The 15,048-nt window shown below is 42.0% G+C and overlaps 1 protein-coding gene and 1 long non-coding RNA gene across 8 annotated transcripts in view; one reads left to right on the forward strand and one right to left on the reverse strand.

Moving 5' to 3' along the window:
- Positions 1-15,048, forward strand: part of GFOD1 (Gfo/Idh/MocA-like oxidoreductase domain containing 1) — a 58,253-nt gene that overhangs the window by 27,400 nt on the left and 15,805 nt on the right. Inside the window, exon 1 of one of the 6 annotated variants that reach the window (XM_085540219.1) lies at positions 10,609-10,627. The exons of the other annotated variants lie outside the window; for them this stretch is intronic. The gene's annotated coding sequence lies outside the window, so the exon portion shown is untranslated. Of the gene's footprint in view, positions 1-10,608; positions 10,628-15,048 lie in introns of those variants that run through there. 6 annotated transcript variants of the gene reach the window in all.
- Positions 7,313-10,573, reverse strand: LOC116652910 (uncharacterized). 2 transcript variants are annotated; one of them, XR_014943568.1, is made up of 3 exons: positions 10,383-10,558; positions 9,517-9,682; positions 7,313-7,505 (listed from the first exon to the last, which is right to left on the reverse strand). It is a non-coding gene; the product is annotated as an uncharacterized LOC116652910 (long non-coding RNA). The 2 variants fall into 2 exon arrangements; XR_004306116.2 differs by lacking the exon at positions 7,313-7,505 and adding an exon at positions 8,834-8,977 and having other exon boundaries at positions 10,383-10,573.

Consider the following 15,048-nt stretch of genomic DNA (forward strand, 5'->3'; position numbering starts at 1 on the left):
CTTAATAAATAGGATAAAACTAATGACTAAGATTGCAACAAAAAGACATCTTATGGACATGTGGTTGAACTTGAATGTTTTCTTCTGCCTACAGCAAATCATAAAAGCTTTACAATGTAAACATCAGCATATCCCTGTTCACTGCAGTGGAGTTGGACTAGATGACCTTTAAAGGTCCCTTCCAACTCAAACAGTTCTATGATTGTATATCCCCCTTTTTCACTTTATTCCTTGGTAGTAGTGGGCTATATCAAGAAGATACAGTAAGACTTGATTCTTTAGAGGAAGTCAAGAATAATCCCAAGGAAGTCAGATTTTTCCCTGGAGTTCAAGCTGCCGAGAGGCCCTAAGGGACTAGTCAGATTCACAGAATGCCCTGAGATGGAAAGTGCCCACAGGGGGTCATGGAGTCCAACCCTTGGCTCCACACAGCACCAACCAAAACTCAAACCAGATGTCTGAGAGCAGTGTCCAGGCACTCCCTGAACTCCAGCAGTCTGTGTCCATGAACTCTACCCTGGGGAGCCCATTCCAGGGCCTGACCACCCTCTGGTGAAGAACCGTATCCTAACCCACCCCTGATGCAACCCTCAGGTCCTGTTGCTGTCGCCAGAGAGCAGATCTCAAAGCATCAGTCACTTTGTTAACAATCTTACTAAGTTTGCAAGTGTATTTGGGATGGTTGAGAAGTGTTTTAGTGACATACTGAGTCATAAACTTCTTTAAGTTTTTGCTGTTTTGGGCAGTATTTCCGCACAATAGGACAAGGCTGCTTGTTCGATTTTTAAATAACCTTTATATTCAAAAGCAATGAGATGTTTCTTTGATTGTTCTTATTGTAACACACAAAAACAAGTACAAGCCAGTAAACTGCACAGGATTAAGATGATCCAAGCTAGGATGAATCAGAGTTTTCCAGTTATGTAGGTCACACTCTTTTCACAGATGACTCACAAGCAGTCTCGTCTTTTGTTGAGGCTTGGGGTCTTAGTGGATTTGACAGTCATGTTCCTCAGCATGAACAAATTGGCTTTGCATGAATGGTCATAAGATCAAATTATACATGGAGCCAAAATGTTAAGATCCATTTAATATACAGACAGAAAACAAGAGGTATAACTTGAATATGATTTTTCCTAAAATTTAAGCTCAGGTTTGCTAAAGCCCTTTATTTTTGCAGTCCATTAGACTCCTGCTGGTCTATTCTTTGCCTTTAGTATTGTGTCAGGAGATTAGATGCAGGTAAAAGATAGCTAAAATAAGAAGGAGCAGGGCCTGACAAAATTACTCTTCCTGTTGCTGATGTCTGTCATTACTATAGAAGGCCACTAAACATAAAACAGTTTATTTGGAGGATGTTGGTTTATACAGTGTGTGTACAAAGACTTTATGTCTTATGTCAGGTCATTATTACAGTAGAAAAACAGCAGCGATGGAGTCAGCAAGGCAACTGCTCTTCCATGCCATCTGGCATCTGTTGAAGTCCCTTCTCAGTGTCCTCCTGTGCTTATTGTTCAGAGCATGTGAGCTCCAGGCCTTGCAGGCATGTTTGTAATTACTGTTCCTAGTGTCATCCTGATGCTGCTTGCTGCACCATGGAGAACGTGTTCCTGCAAAGCCAGGCTGTCGTGGACTGCTTAAGGGTAGCTCTGAACTTTCATCAGGCTACTCTGTTATATGCCTGTCTCCTTGTACAATGATAAAAGCAAATCTCGTAGGAGGAGGGGGTGAGCACTGGAGCAATCACAGAATCACAGAATTGTAGGGGTTGGAAGGGACCTCTAGAGATCGAGTCCAACCCCCCTGCCAAAGCAGGTTCCCTACACCACGTCGCACAGGTAGGCATCCAGTCGGGTCTTGAATATCTCCAGAGAAGGAGACTCCAACAGTACATTTTAAAACACTAAGATAATGGAATTTTGTAATATGTTTGCTATTTTGTATGGCAAGTGTGAATGATGTGTTACAGAAGATACAAAGATAGGATGGGTCATAATAGCATAGCACTACCTCACAGTTTCTGAACAAAATTGCTTAACACATAGTCCCAACCCTGCAAACTTTTCCAGCTGTTGTGTTGCCAAGGACAGTCACATGCATTTGCAGGGGCTATTCATGATAATATGCAGCATTGTTGTATCTGAACCCACTATGCTTATTTACGTGTGTTCATACGTATGTGCGTATAGACATAAGAGGTGCTTTGTTTTTTGATAACCCTTATATTTTTCCAGTGTAATTGTCAGTGCCTTAAAAAGGAGAAAGGGCTTACCTCTGTAACTCAGAATTCGTAGCTAAACTGAGAGAATGTTTTACACAGGTTAAGATTAGAAGTGAATCTGAAGGTGTCTAAGCTTGGCCACGTGGGTAAGGATCAGTCTTGTAGTGAGAATTACTTTTTCCAAGTTTCTTTATATCATTGCTCCCTGCAGATGGAGGGCTAACCCTGGAAGGCTGACTTTGCATAATAAGCAATGTCATGACCGTCTTCCCTCAGGAACAGTAAAGAAATAGCCCATTTTCTTGCTGAGTGATCATTTTTATATGAATTTCAACCCTTATGTCCTCCAAATGCTGTTTGCGTGTTTTGAACCAGGTTAGTTCTGTGCTGGTTCTGGTAGGTGATTAGTTGAAAAACTTGGAGAGTGCAGCTCATGGCAGAGATCAGCTGTGATCTTTTACCCCCTTGACCTGTGTTGGGAGGATCTCCATGTTTTTTTTTTGATTGGAGGGTATAAATAGTGGAGGATATAAAATCTGATCTTCCAATTTTCAAGGGGAAAACCAAAAAAAAAAAAAAAAAAAGCATTACCTGTGAAAGGCATTGCATTACAGGTTGGCACTCTGAATCTTTTGTGTGCAGGGGAAATGACAGTATAAATCAATATGTAGTTTGAATGTCAAAATTTTCTATCAAGATAATAAGAGTGTTAGTTCACAGTCAAAATTAAGTCTGATAAAAATTGCCCTGTGAATCAGATTTCAATTTCAAAAAGAGCAACACTTTTTCTGGGGTAAATACGGTCCACTTTGGCATCTTCTTCGTGTCATTTTTCTGCCTTTTCTTACTTCATAATGAACAACAGTGAAATATTATGAAACATAATCCATCCAAAAAGCTACATGATTTTCTGGCTTCATGGTGCATCTGCACTCCCTTGCAATTTGAAGTTTGTCTGCCTTCCAAAAGTGGCATATTTCATCCATGACTGTTGTAAAAGCTGCTAACCATACCAACAGACTTGTGTTTCAGCCATTTTCCTTATATTTTTAAGTCAAGTCATGTTCAGGAATTTTCCAGCCCCCCTGTCTTCATAGTACAGCAACACTGAGATTTCATCTCCTGGGATATCAGCTGTCATCACTGAGTCATTGAGAATTGAGTTTGATGATATCTACCCAGTCCTTAGTGAAACATTTGCTCGTAGGACCATCTGCCCCTTTAATAGAGTTCTCATTTCAGCATAGCTTCAATTTCTGCAGCAGCTGCCCATTGATAATAAGACAGATGTAGAGATGTTGCAAAGAACAGCAGAGCCTGACTGCAGTGCTGTCATTAACTTCAGCTGGCTCTGACTGTACGGCATCTCCCCAGCTAAAGAAATAGCAATTGTATAATTCTCTGCCTGATCCACCCTTCAGATTTCTTCTTGAAATCTCTCCAGCAAGGAGGGCGAGTAACACAACAGCTCAGACCAAATGCCTTTTTCATGGCTTCCATCTACAGTTAGCATCTTTCCATTCCTGTTACAATGTGTTTTTAGATTGACTTGGCTAACTCAGTTGAAAACATTGGCAGACATAGGAATTTACCACTTAAATGTGGGTTAGCAATTCTGAATTCTCTTTTTAGGCTTGATTTTGAGCTCGTACTCTCTGTTCAGTTATTGGAACTTGCCAGACATCTGTCTTTCAGTTGTTCAGGTGAGTATACCTGCTGCTCCAATACAGGTCTGAGCTGTCAAGCTTATAGCTCCCCTGGAGGATCGAGACTCACAGTGACTCTTGTAGGCCAAGAAGAACTGGTACAAAGGCTGTGTGCTTTAGGAGGTAGGCATCCTGTAACTACAGCTGAGAAGAAAAGCCTGTAGATGTCCTCTGTGACCAGGCACGAATGTGCCAAATAGGCATTATGAAACAGTGCAGCTCAGGAAGCATCATTCTTATTTTTTGCCCATTAGCCTGAGATCTGAGAAATGCAAATTAACTTTTCTCTCCTGCTGTCGGTATCTGTGTCCTTTATAGTGGAGGCCTGTCTCAATTAACTTTAGACTCTGTTTAGGCATCTGGTCATTACTGGTCTTTGTAGATGGTAGAAAGATGGGCACCATCCTGGAATACGTGCCTAGATTAGATAAGGTAAATAGCCTTCCAGTTGTGTGTATTTCTATCAGTTGAATCCAGAGGAACCCCAGATGTTTGGTTTAGACTAGATACTTAAACCTGCAATGGCAGAAAGCAGCAGAAATGAATCCAGGGCTTGTAGTCTCCCTATGCCTCTCTTCACTGATTATACAAATCTTTAATGATTATCTGCTGCTTTGCAGGATGTGGTGGCTGGTAATGATGAAAGTGCTTGGAGATTTCGTAAATGACTAAGTGAGCTTTGCGAAAGGGGAACCTGCCCCAAATAAAGTGGCGGTGGCAAAGTGTAAAGTGGTAAAGTGGGTAAAAAAGTTCTATCCTCCTCCCAAACAACTAGGTTTATAAAATTCATGAAGTAAAAAGCACACAGCTTCTGTGGTTAGAGCAGTAATTGTGTATTTATTGTATATATAATGTTAGGCAGATGTGCCACTTGCTTCCTGCTCTTTTAGGAACCTCCTTGTGAGAGGGTCTCATACCCCCGTCTACCATGGGTTTGTGAAAAACACAGTGATGCTTTCTCTCTGCAGGAGGTATGGCTAGATTCTTACTGCCTAGCTGCTGGGGAGCTGGGTTTCTCCTTGGCCAGGTCTGACCACATGAGCTGAGGGAGAATCACCATGAAAGATCCTCAATGCTTGGTGCATTGTGCAGAGATGGGAGTTAGAAAGTGTTTGAGCTTCTCCTAGGGGGATCATTTAGCCCAGCAAGGTAGTGAGGAAGGCGTACCACCGTCTGGTTTAGCTCAGTACCCCTCTTACTGAAAGGAGTATGAAGTTATTGCGGTATTACCTAAGGGGTTTTGCTGATCTGTTTCATACCACCTGACAATCTGGAAAGACTTCAAAGAGGTTATGCAATGAGATGCCTGGTATGCCAGATAAGACCTGCTTAGTCAGCATTACTTGATTTTTCTTCAAGGTTGGGTTTGTGTTGGATTGGTAGAGTCAGGGGAAAGTCCTTTAGTGAAAGAGTGGTGAGGTGGTGGAACAGGGTGCCCAAAGAGGCTGTTGGATACACTTTCCCTAGAGATGTTTAATGCTGGGTTGGATGGGGCCCTGAGCAATCTGATTTAGTATTTGATCTAGCAGCTGGCAACCTGCTTGTGGCAGAGGAGTTGGAACTTCATGATCTGTGAGGACCCTTCCAATCCAGCCCAAGACATCATGTGATTTTATGATTCTGTGAATCTCATCCACCACAGCCAGATGCACTGGCCATCTCTGAGGCACTATTTGAACTCAGTTTCACTTGTCTGGAGAAAAAAATCTTTGTTTTAGTGTGAGATTCAGTGTGTAACAGTAAATTTTTATTTGTTTGTTTATTTGCTCTGCTTTTACCTATTCTATATTGCTCAGTTTTCATCAGGAAAATTGTTAATTTCCTGATAGATTACAAAAACCACCCATGGCCTCAAACTTGTGTGTTTGCACAACTCTACTACCAGCAGGGCATGACTCACAGTTAATATGAATGGCTGGAAATGTTTTCCCACTCCTTTGTGTTTGTGCTTATTGAGAGAACTGGGGAATAGCATTAAGACTCTTAAGTGCTTTTTTCTAAGAATGTAGTACACTGGTTCTCAGTTGTGATACAAACACGTTGCTTCCCTGTAGGCAGTTTGCATGCTTTATCCCTGAAGCGGTGCCGCCTTCTTGAATGAGTGATGTGGCAGTTCTCATTATTCCTCAGTACATTTCTGGTAGGACATCTCCAGTACATGCTACACAATGAGAATGGAAGCATGTGTTCACTCATAGGTGCATGTCACACTTAGGCTGCCAACAGCTGCCTTCAAAGACGCTGTCAGGTTTTCTGATGCTGGCACAGCTGGGGTTGCTCTGAAGCTGTGTGTAGTACACACGGCACCCTTCCCAAGTGCATCACTCCTAGATGTTCCACACTTTCCTCTGGAGAACTCTACTTTGCAGAAGAGAACCCCATCGCATTGTAGGTAGACAGCCTGGAGTGTGTGGAAGGAAGGAAGCCCTCTGATTTTGAATTGTTCGTCTTTCCATCTCGCTCATCTATACATGTTAATGTACATTACAAAGAAACACCTTAGATTCCTTTTTAAATAGAAGTTGCAGATTATTTCCTAGTCTTTCACAGCGTACCTGTACTATAATTCCACTTAACCTGCTTTCCTGTTACACACTTTGTTACATCACTGGGACTTTATCTGGGGTGGGGAGCTGGGGAATGTGAACTCTGAACTGAGATTTCCTCCCATTTCTCTGTCTTAACTGGACTGAATGCTTGCGGGATCTTGCTGTTTAGAGTTTGGCCATACGTTGAAACCTTCTGAGACCTCTGTGACTGAATAAGTCAGCTCTAGAGTTTGGCTTATGGTCATAATTTTTTGTTTTATTGTTTATTGTATTTTTAATGCAGTGATGTAAAATCCTTTCTGAAAAAGGGTTTAGTCAAGCTGAAAGAATTAGCTATTAAATATAACTGATTTTATATTGCATAACTAGGACTATTTTTTAAAGACAGCCTTTAAATATTTGGTGACACATTTTCCTCTGTAACTCGAAGATTAGTATCTTGTATTGGCTGATTGTGTGAGATCGTTTGCCAGCATACAGAGGTTGCCAGTTGTTTTCTTCCCGTCTTACCAGGTTTGGCTCTCCACCACATCTGGAAGTAATGCTTGAATATTCTATCTAAATGATGGTCCAGCTCCCTGCAGCTAGATGCTGCTCACTGACTTCCTCTAACAAGGTGCTCTGTTGTCTGGGATACTATTCAGCCTTTCTTGGATTAGGCAAGATGGATCAGGCAAGGGCCACATCTTAGCATAGTTTTCTGATTACTGCTTATACTGCTTACCTCTTTGCTTGGCATCCTGTGTGTTGACTGGCACATCTGCAAGCTCAACCTAAAGCCCTTCCAAGTCAGAATAACAACATTTAGTAGAAGAGAATGGAACAGCAGCCCTTCCTGCTCTTCCTCTTTTTTTTTGCTTTATTTTAAAAAAATATTTCTTTCATTCTTTTTCTGAGATATCTGCCTTGTCATCATGGTATGTTGTGTTGCAGTACATTGTGCCTGCAAAGGTAAAGGCATATTTTACTGAAGAGCCATCGCCATTAGTCTTGAGTCGTGATACATCCTTGAGCTGGATTCAGACAGTTCTGTAAACAGCAGAACAAATGAAACCTAATTCTCTCTACATTTTTATTGTTATTTATTTATTTATTTTAATGTGGGATTACTGAGCATGCTAAAAAGTCACATAATACCCAAAGCCTGATCCCACTGACTTGTATTTTTTTCTGTGAAGATTCATTTCTTTAGTCTACAGTTCTTACCTTCACTGTTTAAGGGTTTGAATGAATGAAACTCTATTAAAATCTGGCATATAGCTCAATAGTAGACATATGAATGTTTTATCCCAAATGTTTCCCAAATGGATTGGTGAGTGTGAAAAAGGCTGCTATACCAGATGCTATAAAGTTCACTGTGAGTTGAAACCATTCCTAAGATGAAGCATTGCAGTTGCAGAAGTAGGCAGGCACAAAATTCTATGTACTGACTCCAGATGAAACCATACAGTGAAGAGTATGATTTCCTCAGTGGGGCTGACCAGTTGCGTTCTTTCTAATGCTTCAGCATGGTAAAATGGCCTAGTGTAATGACTGCAAGAGATCTAGTTTTTATGTGGCTAAAATGTGCCCAGAAGCCCAGCATTGTATAAGTGATACTTGGCCATATGGCAGGGATGAAGCATTGCTAGGAGCTGGCTGCTGAGATAAACAAGTGTTTGATGTATCACCTTCTCACAGTATGCCCAGTACTGAAGACAGGACCTAACTGTGTTAATTCTGTTGGGAGAAATAAAATGCACTGAATGCAGGTCCAGGATGATGCTAAGGGACTGCAGGTAAATGGCTGAGAACCCTTAGCTGTGAGCCAAACTGGTAGGAAGTTATCTGTGAGCACTCAGAGAAAGACAAGGTTGGTTTTAATAGGATATGATATTCCTTTTCCTTCCATAACCCTCACTGGGGGGCGGTTGTGGTAACAGATTGTTTAGTACAGAAAAGAGGAGGCTCAGGGGAGAGCTTCCAGCTCTCTAAACCTGCCTGAAAAGAGGTTATGGCAAGGTGCAGCTTCCCCTTTGGATAACCAAAGGGTTGCTCCATGCCTTGAAGCTTTGACATCCTCCTAGAGATAGTGAAGCATGTTCTGCTTCCACTTGTTAGGTGCCTTAATAGGGGTTTATTCAGGTTTTTTTCTGGGGAGCACAAATGACAGTTTCGTGGTCTGTGGCACAAGTAAAGTCAGCCAAGATCCTTGCAGAGATCTCTCCTGTAACCATAATCAATAAAAATTATTTTTGGAAGTGCATTTGGAATACTTTGAGGCAGAAGCTGCCAACACTGCCTGGTATGCTAATTGTATAGAAGGCAGTAATGTTCTTTTTAGGTACAATTTGTGCTAAAGGGAGTAAACCACTTACATCTAGAAAGTAGAAACGAGACCTGAAAGATACAGCACTTTAGTGCACTTAGGTGATGAGAACTGGACAGCAGAGCTCTGCACCCTTCTGTAGCCATCCTCTGTTCTCTCAGTGGGAGGCTGGATCCCCTCTGTAATTCCAGTGCTTGACAGAAAGCGTAAACAAGTGAATAAAAATCATATAACACGAAAATGTTGCTAAGCTAAGGTAGCAGTGATGTGGCTGTCTGCATATTTGCATGGGAGCAGTCATTAATCAAGCTGTACCTGAGGCTCATTTGTTTCCTCCCCTGGTAATTGCTTCCATTTGGCAGCTGGAGGTGCTTCCAGCACTGAGACGGATGGGAGGGGGGTCTGCAGGATTGCTAAACCTCTGCTAGGTCATTGGTGTGAATGACAGCTCTTGCTCGATATGTTTTTTCCTTCTAGCCTTTTTCAGCAATTACCAAAACTGTTAGTCTATTTAGACAAGAAAATCTTGCTTTTAGATTATGGACTGTAAAACTTTTCCTTCCCCCCAGTCAATCCTTTTTTCATTTTCTATGTTCTGTATAATATATAATATTGTAACCTTTTTTCCTGGCTTCATACAGCCAATGAATTAGCTTCTTTTTTGCCTTCCACCCTTCTGTGAAATAGATGTTTCGTTACCTATCCTCAAATTTTCCTGTGCAACCGACTCACCTCTTAAAGCAGATGTGCGTGTCACAGCTGATATTTTGTCTGGATGCGCTCATTGCTTGATGCGCTTTGGAGGGTAATTTGCACAGCAGCAAAAACTCTTCAGTGCTGCACTGAATGTACGAGCTGGGAACATTTGCTTTCTCTAAAGGAATCATCGGTGCCTTTTCTGAAATGGAAGCAGAAAACAAGAGTTGAGCAAACGTTGGCATCACTTTCCATCTGCGGGATTTTCTGACCAGGTGACCAGATTCCTATTTTGTTGATTCTCGCTTTGGAAGAGATGATTTTAGATGAGTTCAAACAACAATGGCAACAACAACAGAAGCCCTGGGCCATATGGTTGGAGAACCAAATATTCTCTGTAGACTGAAGAGGGCTGGTTTTGTTGAGAACAAACAACACGGTTTTGTTCCAAAGGATAACCCAACTGGATGTGACTCAGAAGGGAACCATCCAATTTTCTATGAAGCCCAGCTTCTTCTCAGCGTCAGAGAGCCAACTGAAATCTGCTGTGTTGAAAAACCATTGGCATCAGCACAGACATGTGCCTCGTTCACCCGCAAGTATTGTAACATCAAAAGTAATTGTATTAAGGGAAGCCGCACCCGTAACAGTAAAGATAAGGCTTGTCCAAGCTAGAAAAACTTGCATTGGTGTGATGACATCCTACAGATAATCATACAGAAATGGTAAACTCCTCTGCTAACAGTGCTGCTTCGGTGCAAAATGGAGCCTGCAACAAAAAGGCTGTGCCAGAATGTTGCCATACTTTATGTTCTGCTATGTCTCCAGGACAAACACTAATGGCACAGTTTAGATAAAAGCGTTTTTGAAACTACGTGTGTGTACAGTGGACAAAAACTTACTGAAGGAATCTGTGTATCCAGTCAGCACACAAAATGCATGCAGTTGTTTGGCAGTACGTGTGTGAAATCCCTGAAGGTCAAGCAGCTTGTTATCTCCTGATGAGCTCCAGCCCCTGCTCTGCACCAAGTTACCTTGCAGTATGGTAACGTGTGGCTCTGGCCAGACCCATGGGGCCAAATCTCTCCTGAGGTAGCAGTGCAAACGGAGCAGGCAGCACTGAGTACACAGATAACATGGTGCAAAGGTACACTGGCTGTATTTCCCTGGGCAATGATCTTCCATCTACTTACTATTTCTGACCTTATGTTGTCTGATGCAGTTTCCATTCATTTTCAAGAAGATGAAGACCCATCAGCAGATATTTCTTGAAAGATTAGGAGGGAGGGAACACGTACATACTGTTCAGTGTTAACATGCCCTTGCAAGCTAAGGACACCTTCAGTAAAATATCCCAGGTGGCCTGGAAAACTGATTTGGACTTGATTGCGTGCTTCCCTTAACTTCTGCCAGCACATATAGCCTTGGGGGCAGAGCCAGGTCTTGTAATGTCCCTGGCAGAAGTGCATACATTTGCAGGGGCAATGCAGCATTTGATAGGAGATGCTGACTGCAGCAATTGAAACACCCTTTTTGTACATGCTTCTGCTTGAACATAGCTTCCCACAGTACTGCTTTTGAATAAGGCTTGCCTCATGAGAAAGCACGAAAAGTTCTTTAGGCACCCATCTCTTGCTGCATCGAGTCACTGGGGTGAACTTTTGCCTGCAGCCAGTTGCCCACAGATAAATCAGTGGGTTTGGCACTCTGCTTCTGGTTACGTGGGGTAAATATTAACTCTTAGTTGGAAGAATAGAAGGTATGTTGCAAGTAAATCTCTTGCACCCTGAGCCTAACTCTCCAGTGTACACACTGGTGACACCTATCTCAGCTGGGCCTTGCAGAACCTGTAGCGCTGAGGCTGCCAGGCTGGTGGTCTGTCTCTCCATGGGTGTAACTATGGCCAGCTGGTGTTTCCATTTAGTTTTGAAGGAGTTTTTGTCATTTCACTAAGGAGAGGCACTTCCAACAGTGACATAACTGAGAATTTGGGATTTTATTGTTGTAATTTATTGCAGCGCATGTTTTGGTGCCCTCCTTGCCTGTACGTTGCCATGTTCTTTTCCCTATGGAAGGGCTTTGCAGGAGGAGGAAGGAAAATATGCTGTGATAATAAGTGGGATTCTTTAATTTTTTAATATATATTTTAATTTTCTGTATAAGGAATGAGTGGGGTGGACCTATTTTTGTCACTCAGCACATTTTTAATGACATGTTTACTCTGTGCCCTTCATCTGCAGTTATCTGACTCCCAGATGTTAAAGAATGAACCAAAATGATTACAAAGCTCCATTTAAAAATGCTGGCTTTCTTTTAGATGACTGGAAGCATCGTGCAGACGGAAGCACATCCCAAGTAATAGAAATACAAATATTGTATCAGAAATAGTATAGCTAGCAGGAGCACAGGGGTGATCGTCCCCTGTACGCAGTGTTGGTAAGGCTGCACCTCAGTTCAGTTTTGGGCTCCTCACTACAAGAAAGATACTGAGGTCCTGGAGTGTCTTTTCTTTTAAATGATTCTATAAAACCTCCAAGGAACTGTCTGACCTACATGTAAACTAGTCCTGGTGTAGGATGTGGGGTGTGGTGTTTTACATACAGAGTTACATTGGTGTGGCTTCTAACGGGGCTGGTTTTACTGGTATAAGAATGGCTTATAGCAGTGAGCTAAATCACTATAACGTACTTTTTATCAATAAAACCATGCTTGGGGGTTGGTATGTTTTTAATGCATCATTATGGAATAATAACAAACTATTTGTAGGCACAGCCTAAGAAAACTAAGAAACCTTGGCTAGCTTTTAGTCTGTACTGGCTGATATGTCTTTTAGGTTATTAAAACCCTGAGCTATATTAAATGATCTTAAAGATACAAGCATGTTATTATGAAGCCACTTGAGATACTGTTGAATGTGACTGCAGAGCTATGCAGATTGGAGTCATTCCCATTTGACATATGCACTATAACTATTGAAAGCTTTTTTTTTTCAAATTTATTTTTTATGTCTTTTTTATTAATTCACAATCTCCTTCTAACGCTGTGAAGTGTAATTATTTGCCAACAGCAAATCTGTGATAACAAAAATATACTTCTTGTTTGCCTGCAGCCTTTCTTTTGCTTTCATGATGAGGTACTGCAATTCAGAGGAGCCAGCGCTGACCTCGGAGTACTCAGCAGAGCAGGAAAACATTGCAGTCAGAAAAAGAAATGCAGTTAATTAGCCTAAGCTACTTTCCAGCATCCCAACACTGGGCCTCCTGGTCATAGTGAGTTGCCCCTGTGAACAGATCAGTCAGAATTAAAATCTAGATAGGACTAATAGTGAAACTGTGTCAATTCTGAGACTTCTGGCTCTTCTTCTGTAGGGGCTGCAGCTGGAAAATGATGTATATTTGGGGAAAGTTGTGATATTAGACTGAAATACTTTTGGAGGTTGTTTTGCATGGGAACCTGAGCCAAACTGACAAGATCTGTGGTTGAAAATTACAGTATTTGAAGGGATTAAGGCTTCTAACTGCATACTGCAGAAAGGAAGGGATTTTTACTCACTTGAAAACGAATTGTACTTTCTGCCCTCTTTTTCCTTGAAGATCAGTGTGTTAAGCAGACTTCTGAAAGGAGGTGTCGGTACAAGTGCTTTCTAAGCACTGCTGACCCACTTTACAGGTATTTTATTCTTCATTGACTCAGGCATATACCTGCCTTAGATGGGTACAGATTGGTGCTTCTTTCACCCACCGGAACACAGGTCAAGTACAGGAGAGCCTTCCCCCACAAGTTTCTACCCCTGGGCTATCACTTCAAATTCTCCTGGGGCTGCAGAGGGCTGAGGACGGAACAACTGCATCATGGCAAGGTTACATGCAATCCTGCATCCTGGCCCACAGTTCTCCCATAGCAAAAAGCAAAGAGGAGCTGCCCATACTGACCTTCCTTTCTTGTGTGAGCATCCAACACTAAAATGGATTTGTGAATACAAGTTCCATTTTCCACATTGAGCTTGTGGAGCATCTTGGGCCCCAGGATTACAATGCAGATACATCAGCAGCAGACAGTAAGGATGATGATCACATTGGTGATGAACACCTTAAGTTGAGCTGACACAATTGTCTGGACCCAGCCTACTAAACTCAGCAGGGAAGTGTTCCAGTGTCAACTTGTTTCCAGCAGATTTACAGCAGTAGGAAAGAGTTCCCAGTCTCCATTAGAGGAAGCTGTGAAAAAACCTAGTGAAATATGGTTTCAGCTGCTACTGTAGCATAGCTGTGTCTTGTCCATTGCACGCTTGGCCAGTGTGAGCATGAATGGTATTTTCCAAGAAGCCCTTTTGGGAAAATTAGACCACAGATTGACTGCAGACAGGGCAATCTAGAGTGTAAGCAGGTTGAACCCAATGAGTTATTGCTATCTGAGTTAGAAGGTTGGGCTGCACTCAGTCCTTGGCTCTTGTATAAGCTCTGCAGCCCAGGGAGTAATTAGTCAAGCATCCATCTTATGGATCCTGGGTTGGAGCCAGTGAAGTGCGGTGTCACTATCTCACATATTTGGAATTGCTGATTCACTTTGATCCATCCTTGCTGCTGCTTTTCAGAATGGGCCCTGTTTAATAGCACTTAGCTCCCTCTGGCAGGAATTAAATGTTAACTGAAAAAGTGCCCCTGTTCTAAGGCTACTACTGTCTTTTGGTAGAGCAGGGGGCTTTTAACTTACTTAAAAGTTTCTCAGAGAACCTTATAACTCAAGTATGAAGTAGTTTTGGCTGAAAAGTTTCTGAGAATGCAATTAGTTTAAACCACAGATTGCTCTAATCTGTGTGCTGTTGTTCCATTGATCTTGTTGATGGAAGAGCATAGCTAATGGCCAGTTTGACTGCTTTAATTAATGAGTCTAAAGCTGAGGTAAATTTGACCCGAAGCTTTCTAAGGCTCAGTGCTTGCTCCACTGAAAACTCCACTACCAAAACAGTCACTCACTTCAACATGGAAGATGTGGACAGAAAAGAATCAGACCCAGTAATGGCTGCCCTGGAGCTGAGTTTGTCAGCGTCATCCGGAAAATGTGGGGTCTTCTCTGAGCACATATTTTGGATTGACAGTATCCCAACAGAGAGATACCATTATGGCTGGTGTTTTAATTAAACTGGCTTGATTTTCTTATGCAGGCTGAGCTAGTTTATTTTCTTCGTATGTGTGCTGTCATCCTGATCCTCAGGATCCTTTCTTTTTGGCCAGATGTAAAACCCAACATTTTTCTAATCCAGAGGGTTTGTTCTGTGAAGTGGAAGTGAGAAGTGAAGTGGAAGTACTGTATACCTCCACCTACAGCACCCTTCTATCTCTGCATGTGAAAGGAGCTCCCCCAGTGCTCCCTGTTGCTTTTTCTATATGTGAATCTGTTTGTAATGCATGTAGACCAAAGTCAGTAGTCGAATGTGTCTGGTTAATATAGTCCATCCCGTGCCTTGTAGTCAGCACAGTATTTGGGAAGGCAAGTAATGATTTTTGAATTTATTTCATACACTCAAAACAGAAAATTAGGTCAAATTCATGCTCCATTCACCCAGCA

The sequence above is a fragment of the Coturnix japonica genome, chromosome 2, assembly GCF_054131305.1.
Source record: "Coturnix japonica strain WE chromosome 2, WE-NBRP24, whole genome shotgun sequence".
NCBI classification, from domain to species: Eukaryota; Metazoa; Chordata; class Aves; order Galliformes; family Phasianidae; genus Coturnix; species Coturnix japonica.